The sequence below is a fragment of the Pongo abelii genome, chromosome 18 (genome assembly GCF_028885655.2).
Source record: "Pongo abelii isolate AG06213 chromosome 18, NHGRI_mPonAbe1-v2.0_pri, whole genome shotgun sequence".
In the NCBI taxonomy this organism is placed as follows: Eukaryota; Metazoa; Chordata; class Mammalia; order Primates; family Hominidae; genus Pongo; species Pongo abelii.
The window spans coordinates 44,659,664-44,674,762 of record NC_072003.2 but is presented as its reverse complement, the minus strand read 5'-3'; the positions used below and the strand labels follow the sequence as shown (position 1 = coordinate 44,674,762).

General features: G+C 39.7%; 2 pseudogenes; both read right to left on the bottom strand.

Annotated features, from left to right (window-relative positions):
• Positions 1-4,878: 4,878 nt before the first annotated feature.
• LOC129050887 (mitochondrial protein C2orf69-like) lies at positions 4,879-7,826 on the bottom strand (annotated as a pseudogene).
• A 1,004-nt stretch (positions 7,827-8,830) lies between these two features.
• Positions 8,831-14,813, bottom strand: LOC112129370 (angiogenic factor with G patch and FHA domains 1-like; annotated as a pseudogene).
• Between the last annotated feature and the right edge of the window lie 286 nt (positions 14,814-15,099).

The window sequence follows — 15,099 nt, the reverse complement described above, 5'->3', positions numbered from 1 at the left end:
GGGCTGTCATGCACAGATCCAGTCCACTGTTGACATTGTGACTGTTACTTGGACAGAACTTACAAAAGGTGTTGAGTTTCACATTTGAAGCTAGACCATATGCAGTATTGTGAATCTCATCCCTGGACCTTTCTGTGGGCCTGATTTTGACACATATTTTTGCCCAGCACCTGGTTGATTTTATTCTTCTGCCTGGGTCCTAGGTAAACACAGGATTGTGACCTATACCTAGGTGAACCACATAGGTGATGTGACTCTTCTGCCTGGGCTATTCTCTTAGAGGAGATTTTGAAGTATTTATGCACCAGTCACCTAGGTGATGCGACTCTCCTCTCTGGCCTGGGGTCAGCCCCCAGTGATATTTCACTGGGTCCATCGCCTAGTTGATGCGACTCTCCTCTTTTGCCTTGGACTTGCTTACCTGGGGAATTGTGATGTATTACTGTGCCCAGAACCTGGAAGATGTGACTGTTCTATTTTGCCTGGACTCCCCCTACAAAGGTGATTGTGGCAAATTGATGGGCCAAGCACCCAGGTGATGTGGCTCTCCTGTCTAAGCAATGCCTATAGTTGGGATTGTGAAATATACCTGGGCCATATTTTCTAGGTCATGTAACTCTCCTGCCTGAGCCCTTCCTCAGAGGGCATTATGACATATCTCTGTGCCCATCACCTAGGTCATATGACTCTTCTCTTTTTTTCTGGGCTCTGTCCATAGAATAATTTGAGACATATTGCTGGATCCAGCAACTAATTAATTTAACTCCCCTGCCTTGGCCCTGCCCACAGAGGGCATTGTGCCATATCAGTGGGCTCAGCAGCCAGGTGATGTAACTTTCCTGCCAGGGCTCTTCTCTCAAAATAAATACTAACATATCCCTGGCTCAGCATTTAGGTGATGTGGCTTTCCTTCTGGTCCCTGTCAACAGGTGGTATTGTAACATGTACTTGGGTCCAGTTCACAGGCATAATGATGACTATCTTACATGGACCCAACCAATAGAAGAGATTTTGTCTCTTCTAGCTGGGCTTATGGCAGTGTATCATGACTTCGGACTCCTACTTTTGGAAAGATCACAAAGCATTAGGAAGTTTATGCATATTGCATAATGTCCTTTGTTGGTACAGAGACTGTCATTACAGGGCCCAGCACATAGCTAACAGTTAAAATTGTCAATCTCACACATGGACAGAGCCCACTGTTAAGGCCCTGAATCTCACTCATAGACACAATCCACAGCTGGAATTTTGACTGTCACATGCAGATCTGGCCATAGGTAAAATGGGTGACTCATTGCTGGACCTAGCTCACAGGCATGGTAATGACTCTCATATCTGAGCCAGTCAATAGAAGAGATGTCGAATCTCATTTTTGGGCTTGGACAAATAAGTAAGGTCATGGGCTTATATAAGGACAAAGGTTTCAGAGTGGATTGCAAGTCTCAAACATATTGTAAAAAGCTGCAGATTGTGCAAAGAATAATATAACAAGATCCAGTACAGTGTTAATGGTTTGACTCTCATTGCATACACTCCTGACAGTTGGGGGCTTTGACACCTGAAGGCGTGGTAGGCAGGCACCCATGGAGGTCCCTGGGGGAGGGGGTCCTGTGATGGGATCAGTCAGATGCCCGCCTGGCTGCTCCCTCTGAGGGGACTTAGGCTCCTTTTAGCATTGTCAGGCTGGTATAAACCTCCAGCTCATGAACCGCCTGTCTCGGCCTCCCAAAGTGCTGGAATTACAGGCACGAGCCACCGTTCCCAGCTCCTTTTTGCTCTTTTGACTTAGGATAATTCTGAACTGCTGAGGTGCGCTCACAATGAGGTTTCCTCTAAAGATTATTTTTCTACTTTCTTCTGTTAGCAAAGCAGTTGCCACTACAGATTGGATGCATTTGGGCCATCCGCAGTATACTGGGTTAAGGATTTTTGATAGGAATGCTATGGGTTGTCAGTGGTCTCAGTGTTTTCAGGCTATGCCTTTGTTTACACTGACAACAAGGTAGTACTAGAGTATTATGGGGTCATGGAGAAGACCTTCAATTATCAATTATAGGTTTTAAATTTACCCTGGCTTTTAAAGGAATAGGGCACACTGTTTTTTCTTTACTAATTCTATCTTTCTCTTTCTCTCTTTGACTCCCTGTTTGTCTCTCTCTCTTTCTCTCCCCTCTGTCTCTCTCTGTTTCTCTTTCTTTTCTCCTAGCCCTTTACAGACTTGGGGCCCTGGCAAGGGTGGTGGGGAATGGGTACCACATAACTGCCCATGTTGAGAGCTGTATGCCTAAATTGGGAGGGACACCAGGGAGAAGACTCTCTGGGATCATAGCCTAGGGGCCTAAGGACACAGCATAGAGCTTTCTTAGATGCCTTTGGGGATACATCTTGCTAGAAGAAATGAAAGTCTGAACCATTAGTACCTAGGAGGCAGGGATCAGAGGAAGTAGATTCAGAGATAAGGAGAATTTTCAGGCTACACTTTCAAGAAAGTTGTGGTCAGGACCCAGGAGGTATGGGTCAGAAGGAAAGGTAGGGGTGCACGCATGGGCAACTGTTGAGTAGAGACTTCTGGCTGCACCATGATGTCAACTGGCTAACGCTGGGAGTTCACGACGACAGCTTTCTGCTTCTAGTCGGCCGTTGGCTTCCCCAGGAAAATTGAAAGTGGAAGCTGGTTCCAGGCAGACCAACACTCCCAAACCAGAAGGGTTGGGGTTGTTAGAAAGCCCTTTCCCAGACAGCCTCACACCCGAGTCTTAAGTCCAGCAGTCACGCTAATTGTTTTTAACCAGCTGACAGGTGCCTGGTATTTTCCTCCAATTCTAAGGAAGGATAGGATGGAATAGCAAGCAAAAGTGGTCCAACATTACTCACCATTTTGGAGGTCCCTTCATGGTCACCAAAATGTTACCTTGTTCTTAGAGCTCCCAAGATGGTGCTGGGCAACTTCCAAGTTGGCAGCAAGCCTTTTGTTCTCTGACCTGGGGTTCTTGGCCTCATAGATTGCAAGGAATGGAATCTTGGGCCATGTGGTGAGCGTTATAGCTCTATTCCGCTCGATTAGGTCGAACCCTGGGCACTTAGCCCTCGCAGGAACAATGGCAAGCCCCTAGCCTGATTGGGAGTGGCAATGGGTGCCACCTCACTGGATCAGGAGTGCAGCAGACACCCTGCCAGATTCAGAGGGGTGGAAGTCAACGGCGGATCTGGGACAGCAATGAACAGCAGTGGTGGACCATGAGCGAAAGCTTAGCTGGAGCCATAACAAACATGGACAAGAAGAGTGTGCAGTTGCAAGATTTAATAGAGTGAAAACAGAGCTCCCATACAATGGGAGGGACGCAAAGGGGATTGCCACACTCACATGTATTGTTTAAAGACCTTGGATTTTATAGAAAGTTACATAACAGGGCCCAGCAAACAGTGAGCTTGTGACTCTCATAGACACATGTAGCCAACAATTAGGATGTCATCTTCATACATGGGCAGAGTCCACTAATGAGATGCTAAATCTTTCAGAGTTGAAATTGTAACTGTCATATGTGGATCTGGCCTCAGGCTGGATGATGTTTAAACGTTGTCTTGTAACTTTTCTTACAGCAATGTAATTTGCATTTTGGCCAAGAATAACTATTTTTTTTTTTCTGACAAAGTCATGATTGTAGAGAAGCATTGATTTAGATATATGGAATCTGTTTCCTTTTTAATAGAGCATGGACAATTAGAGCATTATATATTTAACTTATTTAAGTTGTTCTCTTTCAAAAAGACTAATATAATGAAAAATTTGAAAATTTTCCTGTAGTTCATTTTTATCCAAAATATATAAATGTGCTTAATTTAAGACAGTTTTCAAAAACAACTGGTTTTTGGCCGAGATTCAAGAAACCCCAGAATGTCTTATCCAAAACAATCAACTAAAGACTATCAATTAAAAATTAAGTGATGCTACTTAAGTGTAATTTTTTCTGTTTTTCTTTTTTTTTCTTTTAGAGATGAGGTCTCACTATGCTACTTAGGCTGGAGTGCAGTAGTTAGTCACAAACACAATCATGGTGCATTACAGCCTGGACTCAAAAGATCATCCTGCCTTAGCCTCCTGAGTAGCTGGGACTAAGGGGACACATCACCACATGGCTATATTTTTAAAAACCACCTTTACACTCTTGCACATTTTTGGACATTGGGAAACAAATATATTTTTACTCTCAAGAAAAAAGTACTTGGTTTCACATTAAAGGACAAGTCAATGAGTTTACACAACAAAAGAGGCAAGGTACAATTATTCCAAAATGATAGGAAACAACATTGTGCCTTTGCTTTTGTTTGAAGAGAAATAAAATGTTTCCACACAAGTTTTAAGTGCCAAAATAGCTAATCACTATTAAAATGTCATCAAAATTAGTAACATTACTTAGAAAACCACTACTTCCAACAGAAACAATTTTGGTTATCTTCTACAAGAACTATGTGGTACCTTTCATTTTAAGGGTCTTGTATCTACTCAATATTATCACAAACCACCTTGTTAGACTTCAAATTAACTAATTCTAACCCAACCCAAATTAAAAACTGCTCACATTCCCAAGCAAGAAATACTATTGCACATTACACTCATATTTCAGGAATGTATGCTTTCCCCCATACCCCTAAACTGACAATGCATCTATGAATTACATTCTATTATCTGAATTTATACCACTCAAAGTGCTTATGGTCTTCCAATGAACAATTACATTAATATACTTGTAGCCTCAAAATACTTAATGAACTCTGAAGGGATGCTCTATGTAGAAATCTTCCTTTGTGAAATGAATTCAGCTAGCCACCTGCATATCAATATCCCCCAAGTATCTAAACAAATTTATTTTGCTCCTTTCCAATCCAAGATCTCATTGGATCACATATTTTGTAAAGTGTTACATGGGTGTGAACAATAATCCTCCATTGTGCAAATTCTTTCAAGACTTGTGAATAAGTAACCCAAGTATTGCTTCTTCTGGAATGACCACCATCCAGCCAATACGTTTTTCTTACGCTTTTAATGAAAGCATTTGTGTCTTTGTCTGTCTTTGCTTCTCTCAACAACAACAACAACAACAACAAACTGATTCAAAACAACACAACCTTTATTGAATTGTGATACTCTAACTTGCATTAACCTGAATCACTCTCTCTTAGTTGAGAAACTGGACAGACTCCATTTGGCTCCTTCATTTGCAAGACAACAAGGGCTCCTTACCCACCCCCTTCCTCAAGGACTTAACTTGTGCAAGCTGACTCCCAGCACATCAGAGAATGCAATTAACTGATAAGATGCTATGGCAAGCTAGGTCCGCAGTTCCTAGGAATTTGTCCAGATGATAGTACCCTAAGCCCCCGCATTTGTGTCTGGTTGTAATGCCCAAAAATCCCAGCATCTATCACCTTGTGATGAATTTAAAGCCCCTGCACCTGGAACTCTTTACTTCCCTGTAACCATTTGTTTTTTTAACTTTTTTGCCTGTTTCACTCCTGTAAGATTTCTACAATTAAGCACCCCCCCCTTCCCTTTCTAAACCAAAGTATACAACAAAATCAAGCCCCTTAGTCGGGGCCAAGAGAATTTCGAGCACTAGCCGTCTCTCGGTCGCTACCTAATAAACGACTCCTGAATTTGTCTCAAAGTGTGGCATTTCTCTCTAACTCGCTCGGATACAACAGAATCCAGTCAAATTAAAAGATGCGTCATTTAGTGATGGTGGATACAAACTCATGGCCAATTCATCAGATTTTTCACAGGTCCTCTCTGTTTCTCCCTGGAAACGATTTGCAGTGTGAGAAGAACTGGACTACAATTAGATGCTGTGAAGTCCTTATTCCAATCATTCAATTTGTTCTTTGATAAACTATTCTGACTTAAAAGCATTAACTAATAACATACAAAGATGCCTAAAAGCTCCAGAGTCAGTATTGTGTTCTGGGGAACCAAACATGTTACTTTTCACAAAATCATCATGACAGCTGTGTCCGTACAATGCATTCGGGAGCACTTTATCACCCAACTATAGCTATTGGGGAACTGGTGGGCTAAAATGATGGCAACATTTTCTAGACTCCAATTTTCCCATTGGTAATTCCCAGAAAGAGGAGTCATGGTTTCATGGTAATTCTGCATATCCCTGGGGAAACAGAGGACATAGGGGTTGCGGCTCCTCCTTCGCCCGCTCCCCAGAGGTGTCCCAGGACTCCACTCACTCCCTGGCCGCCTCCAGCAGGAATAACTTGGCGCTGCACTGCCGGTCCGCTCCGGGCATGGCGGACTCGGCAGGCTCTGCAGCTGGCGCACGGTGACGGAGGGAAAGCATCCCGCACTGCTGCTGCCGCTGGGTTCATGGTTCTGTCCTGAGATCAGAACCAGGCGTCTCCAATACCAAGCTGCAGGAGCACAAGCAGCAGCCACAGCAAACGCAAAAGCCCGAGCTGTTGGGAGGCGGAGGGTGAGGGGATCCTGAGGGAGCAACTGCGACAGGACGCCCAGCTGTCGGGGCCCCGGCCAGGTCAGAAAAACAGCATAGAGGTTTTTCAGGAAATTATAAATAGAACTACCATATATATGATCCAGCAATCTCAACACTGGGTATATATCAAAAGGAAATAAAATCAGTATGTCAAAGAGATAACTGCACTCCCATGTTTATTGAAGCAGTATTCACAATAACCAAAATCATTTCTTTTAAGTATTTCTTAATTTATCTTACCTTAGTTTCTGAAATTTATGAGTCACTGATTCTTTAAATACTTCCTTTCTGTTTATATAGTCTAGTGAAACAATAAAATATTTTTCATTTCTTCTCATCTAATTTTCATATGTAAATAAATATATTTGTATTTTGTATTAATTTGCCTTCAAATAGTAGATGACTACATTAATTGTGCTCAGCAGTTCAGTGTCTTAGTTCTGTCATCAGCTTAGCCTATTTTAATGCATAATTTGTATGCTGTACATTAAATAGTTTTGCTACATTTTCAATAGTTTATTTTCCATTTGCCTCTTTTCCAAATATGACTTGACAGGCTTATAGTTTTTTTGCCACATTAAATTGTTTTTTTTTATTATATTGGCAATCTTGTAAATATAAACCTCACATCTGAGTTTTATGTACCATATAATTTAATGCTTCACACTAGTGACTTATCTCCTTTTTTGCAACATAATTTATAATTTAGTTCTCACATGTGGAAGACAGCACACTTGGGATGCCAGTAGCCAGTTCATCTTGGTTTATTCCATTTCCCTTGTCAGAAGCCGAAAAACCAACATGGATTTGACGTCCTTGTGACCAGATGCATCTAAATGGAGCACTGGCCCTCTTAGGTTGATACTTCTCTAGATTGTTACCTTTATTTCTATTCCTGAGAAGTTTCTATAATTTTCTTTCAACTATATTAGGCATTTTGTGAATTCTTGTAACTTCTTGGTGATTTTAGTTATCTGCATTAAATTTTTAAAGCATGTTATCTTCCTGAAAAGCAGAAGTATCAACAGTTGCACACATGGGTAAAATATTTTACATAGTTTTTCTGTGGCATAGGTCACCATCTCATGAAAACTTCCAAGTTTCTTCATTTGAAATGCCACTCTATTCAATAGACCATAATGTAGTAATTTGTAGAATGTGATTACTTTTTTACCATTAGAAAATTAATTATGTATTATGCACAGATTTCTGAAATACTTCACTGCAATAAATAGTACATGGACAGAATTGTTTTTTCCTTTAACATAAAACTAATATGGGTAAAATTATTTACCTGAATTCAGATCTTTCAGCTTCAATTGCCATTCTACTTCATTAGCATTTCCCTAACTCCATAAAAGTTATTATTTGAATTTTTTGTTTAATTCAGTTTATTGAAAAGAGTTTTTTTTTAAAATGTTATGATGTTTGTGTTGCAATTGAGGATATTTTCAATAAATATCTTAAACTTGAGGCCCTGGCTTATGCATTCCTTTTGTACTAGAAATCATATTTCTTTGGCACAACTCAATTGCCTGCCATAATATTTATAAAAACTACAAATGCCAGCACACTATTTCAATACTGTGCTGAGTTGTTCATATTTACATATTTCATTAGCTGTGAAACAAATGAAATATAAATGCTGAATACATAGCACAAATCAAGAGATTCTTTACAGAAGAAAACAACAAAAGACATTTTCTACAATATGTCACCTGTTCATTAGTTCTTCAATAATATTATTTAGTTTATTTCAAGTATAAAGGTTCTTTTATCTGGGCTCTAAAGGTCATACACAAGAATGCATATAGTCAGATTTATTTTTATAAATTTTGATGTTTCTTTTGCTGTGTGTGTTACTGTGAATATATCGAGACAAAAACAAATGTACATTTAAGTAATTAGTGGTTATATGAGTTTTGCTTATATGGCTTTTTGCTTATATCAATGTCGTAAATGACAAAATAAAATAACGAAATTTGATAAATTCATCTGTGCCCTGTAAACTTTAGTCCACTTACTGCATAACTTGATTCAATCACTATTTATTAATTTTAAAAAATGGTTTTCAAAAGCTGCAAACCAAACTTCATTACACATTTCTGAATTAGGAAGGGGTAAACTGTGAGAGAGTTCCTCCGTGCCACAGACTCTAGGGGAGAAAAGTTCTGCAAAAACTAAATAAGAGTTTCCAAACTCTATTTTTTAAAAAACTTAAGTTTTCCTCTATGATTCACCTTCACTCTAGAGTCTCATTTACCCAAGCCATGGTGCCTAGGTCATGTTTTTAAGGTTTAGTTTCTGGGAAGTTTTCAGCAAACCTATCTCATGCTTTTTCATAGTTTGATATTGTTATTGTTGTTGTTGTTGTTGTTGTCTTGGAGAAGGTGAACATCTTCAATTGAGGAGGCATTGCCTGTCCCCAAGTCTACGTGTGTCCACTAAAGCTGAAGCTGGATAGGAGTTTTCATTCCTTCACCATCTTTCCCCAGGCCCTCTCCTTTTTTCCAACACACCTTCTCAAATATCTTCTGACTTTTGTTGCTGTCGGTAATTTCAGAATGAACAGATGCAGGAGCATCAACTCCTTGGAAAGTTCCTTCACTTCCAATCGGCTCCCTACGTTTTCCAGTTCTATCTTTGTGTTTTAGATTCTTCAATGTCTATTCATCTTCATAGTCTGTATAATGTAAACCATATTTCACTCATATTTTAAAAATTATTTTCTCATTTCCATCTCTTTTTTCTTCTTACTTAGTGTTGGACCAGTAAACAATTCTCTTTCTTATCAAGGCAAAAGTGAGCTCTAACCTGCCGTGGTTCACAGCCATCACAGCTATCACTGCCAGGGTGAATGTGAAAGGGAAACCCAGTCTCTCCAATTTTCACTTCACATCTATGCTCAAGTACATAAGGCTCAAATCTAGTTTTCAGATGAACAATCCACTTTCCATTAACAATTGTTTCATTTTGACTGCCTTGATCTGCAAGGACATAACTTTGTAAGTCATGGTCAAAATAAATGTTTGCATGAAACTTACTGACACCAGTTTCAGGAACTCAGAGAATATGCTCCAGATCATTTTCTCTTCCAATTGTAGCAGGTTTCACAGCAGTAATAATAAAGAGTGATTCTGTTCACAACAAGGGTCATCTAATGATAATTACTCTAATACAAGGGGGCCAAGATTTTTTTCTCACTTTCCCCCTCAGTGTCTTCTGCAGTTACATTGCCTTCACTGGTAATGAGAGGAGGGGCTGTGCTAGGGCCCTAAAAAAATGCCTGCGAAGCCAGAGGCCATGGGAGTGCAGGCAGCGAAAGGCAGCCTTGCCCCTGCTGTGGCCCCTTCCAGGACACCCTGACAGGGCTTGCCTGGAGCCAAACGGGGCTGTGCTCAATGTGCAAGGGACAGAAGACGGCCCTGCCAGATCTGCATGGCCTTGAAACTGGAAAACTCTTGAAACCGGAAAACTCTTGGGAACGATTACCTCTTCCCCAGCTGCAGGAAGAGCGAGAGGAGTGTGGGAGAAGTCAAGGGGCCAGAAACACTGGAGGTGTTCTCAGGTTGAGCCAGAAACAGTGCACAAGACAGTTTTAAATAAAGTTTACCTGTGACTAAATATGACCTGCTGATTACTTTTAATTTTTTCACCACATTTATTGAGCTATGATTTACACATTGAAAAGTATATATATTTAGGGTGTACAATAGAGCTTTTAGATGTGTATGTATCTTTAAATTATCTCATTGAAGCTGGTTAACGTATCTATCCCCTCACATAGTTACTTTATACATTTCTTTGTGTGTGGTGAGAGCACCTGAGACCTACTTTTGTAACAAATTTCAAGTACAGGTTATTATTAACTATAGTCACTATTCGGCACATAAGTTCCCCAGGAGTTTTTCATTATGCACCCTTCGATGGATATCTCCCCACTTTTCCCCACGTCTTAGCCCATGGTAACTACCATTCTAGTCTCTGTTTCATTTTTTCTTTCTTCTTTTGTTTTTTAAGATTCCACATAAAAATGAGATCATGCAGCATTTTTCTTTCTGTATTTTGCTTATTGTCTTCAAGGTTCATCAACATTGTTGTAAATGAAACAATTTCATTCTTTATTAAAGCTGAAATTATGTCTCTCTCACAGTATATACATTTATTTGTATCAGAGGAGTGCAGATACTTTTGGCCATACTGACTTTATGCCTGTTGGCTGTATGCTTTGAATTAGGATTAATCATACATCTAGTTTAAAAATTTTAAAAAACCTCCCTACTGTTTTTTTTTTTTTATAATGGCTGCACCTGTGAGCATGTTCAGCAATCGTGTACAAATATTCTCTTTTCTCTGTACCCTAACGCTTTTTATATTTTGACTTTTTGATAATAGCTATCCTAACACCATGATAAGGTGATATCTCATTACAATTTTGACTTCAATTATTCTGATAATTAGCGATGTTGAGAATCTTTTTTTTGTACCTTGTGGCCACTTGTATGTCTTTGGAAAAATGGATATTGAGTTATTTTGCCCGGTTTACCAGGGAATTGGTTTTTGTTTTGTTGTGAGTTTTTTTTTTCCCCACATTGATTAGTATTACATATATTTTGGATAGTAACATATTATCCTACATATGGTTTACAAATATTTTCTCCCATCCCATATATTGTCTTTACATTTTGTTGATTGTTTTCTTTATTGTGCAGAAACTTTTGACTTTGATATAGTTTCACTCTTCTATTTTTGCTTTTGTTGCTTGTGTTCTTTGTGTCAAAGCCAAAACTTCATTGCCATGACCAGTGTCAAGGAGCTTTATCCCCATTTTTTTTAAAAGAGGATTCATGATTTTAGTTATTAAGTCTTTATTTTAAACTCATTTTTGTGATAAAAGAAGGCTTTACTTTTTGTGTGTGCATATCTAGTTTTTTTCTACACTATTTCTTGACGTATCTATCTTTTCCTAATTCTGCGGGATCAGTTGACTGTATATGTGTGAGTTTATTTTTGGGTCTTCTATTCTGTTCCATTTGTTTCTGCGTAGGTACCATGCTATATTGATGAGTATAGCTTTGTAATATAGTTTGAAATCAGAAAGTTTGAGGCTTTCAGCCTTTTTATTCTTCTCAATATTTGGCTATTTGGGGTCTTTTGTGGCTCCACACTAATTTTACAATTGTTTGTTCTACATTTATTTTAATGGCATTAAAATTTTGATGGAAATTTCTTTAACTGTAGATAACTTTCTGTAATATAGACATTTTAACAATATTAATTTTTAGAATCTATGAACACAGGATATATTTCCCATTTTGTATTCTTCAATTTTTTCATCATCATTTTATAGTTTTCAGTATGAGATCTTTACTATTCTTGGTTAAACTCATTTTATTTTATGACTTAAGTATTTCATTCTATTTGATAATATTGTAAATGGAATTGCTTTATTCCTTTCTCAGACACTTTGCTGTTATTGTATAAAAATGCAACTGATTTTCATGATAATATCATATCCTGTAACTTTATTGAATTTGTTTTTTAGCTATAACATGGTTTTGTTGTTGTGTTTTTGGTAAGATGGTGGGTATTCTTAAGCCTTGTTATACTTTACATTGATAGTTGCTATTATCATTCTTTAAAATATGACCAGATGGGTTTCTGCTGTCATGAATTCAGTGGAATTCAAATGTTCCCACTTGAAACAATTTTGTCGGTTTTGCCTGGGCCCAGGGAGGGCGGCGGGGGGGTGCACCCCATGGGAGCCCAGAGATTCAGGATGGGGAGGGAGAAGCAGTCAGGGAGGCTGAGCACGGGAAGCAGAGAGAGGCTCTGGGGACAGTAGGGAGGAGAGGGGGTCGTGTCAGAGACCCAGTGGGGAGAGAGAATGGGCCAGAAAAGAGGTGAAGGGTGGGAGTGGGCAACAGGACTGCTTCCCAACACAGGCCGGGGGCAGGGGAATTTTGCTAAAACTGCAGGCCCCAGGGAAGACTGCGGGCAGGGTGGGAGGCAGTGGAGAGGACGAGGCAGACCTCAAAGTCAATTTGGAGAAAAGAACATTTCCCAGTTCCTTCACCTCTGCCCAGCGTTCTGCAGGCAGGACCCCCAGGGGCAGGGAAGGGGAGGAAGCGGCTGTCAGCGTGCTCGGAGAGCTGAGGGGCGCACACTCGCTTCGCAGGGCCCGGGTGATGGCGCAAGCAAGCGATGGCTGCGGATCCCGCTGGCTCTGTGGATGGGCGCGGGAGGCAGGGGCGGGGCGGAGCTCACAGGGCCCCGCGCTGGGGTCTGCAGGGGGCCCTGGAGAAATCCACCCACCCCTGCAGTGGGCCTTCTGGGAAACCAGTGTGGATGGCGCGGTGGAAACGCCCCTTCCAGCTGGAGCATTTGAGGCTGGAATTTAAGCTGAATTTAAGACAAGCCGCGGAAGGACTGGAAGAAACCCAAATGCAAAGCCCAGCCCAAGGGGAGGAAGCGGAAATGCCTGGCATGTGTCAAACTGGGCTCTGAGGAGAAGGTTCCGGGCCTGATGGTCACTGCCCTGTGGAGACGCAGGCTGGGCGGGACCCTGAGGAGCACCAGGGACCCTGTGCAGCAGCGCGGAGAGGGCGGTGAGGACCCACAGCTACTGCTTCCCAGCGCAGTTCGCCTTCTCCAAGGCCCGGCCCCCAGCTGAGCCCAGCACTGAATTGCATGGCGCCTCCTGGAACACTGCCTGGGGTGACCAGTGGAAGACCCCACCTCCCAGGGAGACAACCCTACTATACCCCCAGATAATAAAGCTGCTCCCCTGACCAGAAAAATAAATAAATAAGTAAATATATCAAAAATTGTTTGGTCTTTGAAAATAATGTGTATCCTGTTTACTGGCCAACATGCTGCCCATTTATCTATATGCCTAATTAGTCAAACTTTTTAATGAAGTTATTTAGCATTATGATCCTTTATTATGAAACAAAACAGTAAATTTTGTAATGATTTTAATGTCGTCTAATATGATTGAAAATATGTCAATTTGTCATTGCCAATGAATCTTTGTGTTATTTATTTTACACTGTTAGTTATTCTGTCTACAAATGTCTAATGGCTTAGAATCTCGCTTAACATATTGTGTGTACTAAGTCTTAACTGCTCTAATTCATCAAATTATCTTTTTATACCATCCCTAAAAATACAATGTTATTTTTTATTTTATTAAAATTATTTTTCTGCCTAATCTAAATATTTAAGAAAATTATGAGGTCTATTGAGTCTTGATAAAAGTTCGTTTTTTGGCTGGGCACAGTGGCTCATGTCTGTAATCCCAGTACTTTGGGAGGCCGAGGCAGGTGGATCACGAGGTCAGGAGTTCAAGACCAGCCTGGCCAACATGGTGAAACCCTGTCTCTACTACAGATACAAAAACTAGCCGGGCGTGGTGGCAGGAGCCTGTAATCCCAGCTACTCGGGAGGCTGAGGCAGAGAATTACATAAACCCAGAAGGTGGAGGTTGCAGTGAGCCGAGATCATGCCACTGCACTCCAGCCTAGGCAACACACACACACACACACACACACACACACAAGTCCATTTTTTTCTCTTTATTAATACATTAGAGGGTATAAAAGCAGTTTCATTATAGGGACATGTTGCATAGGGATGAAGTATGGGCTTTTGTGCAACAATCATCTGAATGCTGCTCATTGCCCCAATTAGGTATTTTCTCATTCCTAAACCCTCTACCAACCTTACATCTTTCTGAGTCTCCACTGCCTATTTTTCCAGTTCCTATATCCAAGTGTATGAATTATTGAGCTCCCATTTATAAGTGAGAAAATGTAGTGATTTATTTTCTGTTTCTAAGTTATTTCACCTACAATAATGGCCTCCAGTTCCATTCATGTTGCTGCAAAAGACATGATTTTATTCTTTATGGCTGAGTAAAGTTCCATGGAATAAATGTATAGCACATTTTCTTTATTCAATCATTGATTGATAAATTTAAATTGACTCCATATCCTTGCTATTATGAATAGTGCTGCAATAAACATATGAGTGTTGGGTATGAGTGTGGGTACCTAACTTTCCCACACTGAACCCATGGAGGACTAATATCTACAAACCTTTAATTGTACTCTCTGTGGGAAAAGGTTAATATATTTTTACAGTTTAATAAAATTATAGTGAAATCACTACACAAAGTGTTTACCATTAATATTTTTCCATAAAATTGAAGTCATGTTAAATGTAATTGATCATACTTATTTATTCCTCACCTGACTCATATTGGCCTCATTTTAAATTTTCTAAATTTATACCTTCTTCCATTTCATACATTTCAGTTGATCATACTGTATTGTAGGATATTAAATAAAATATAAATATTGTCATTTATTTTATGTATTGATATATTTTATATATTTATTCTTGCATTTTACAGTGAGGTTATGAAAGCTTTTATCATCTAAATCTATTTTTTGTTAAGTTCTTTGCCTCTTAATATTCATATAAATAATTATATAAACATTAATGTTTTTGAGAACATTCAATTTTAGATAATTTTGTATTTCATCCATAATTAATTTGTATTACTACCTGTGTGAGTTAGAGGACTGTTTATCTT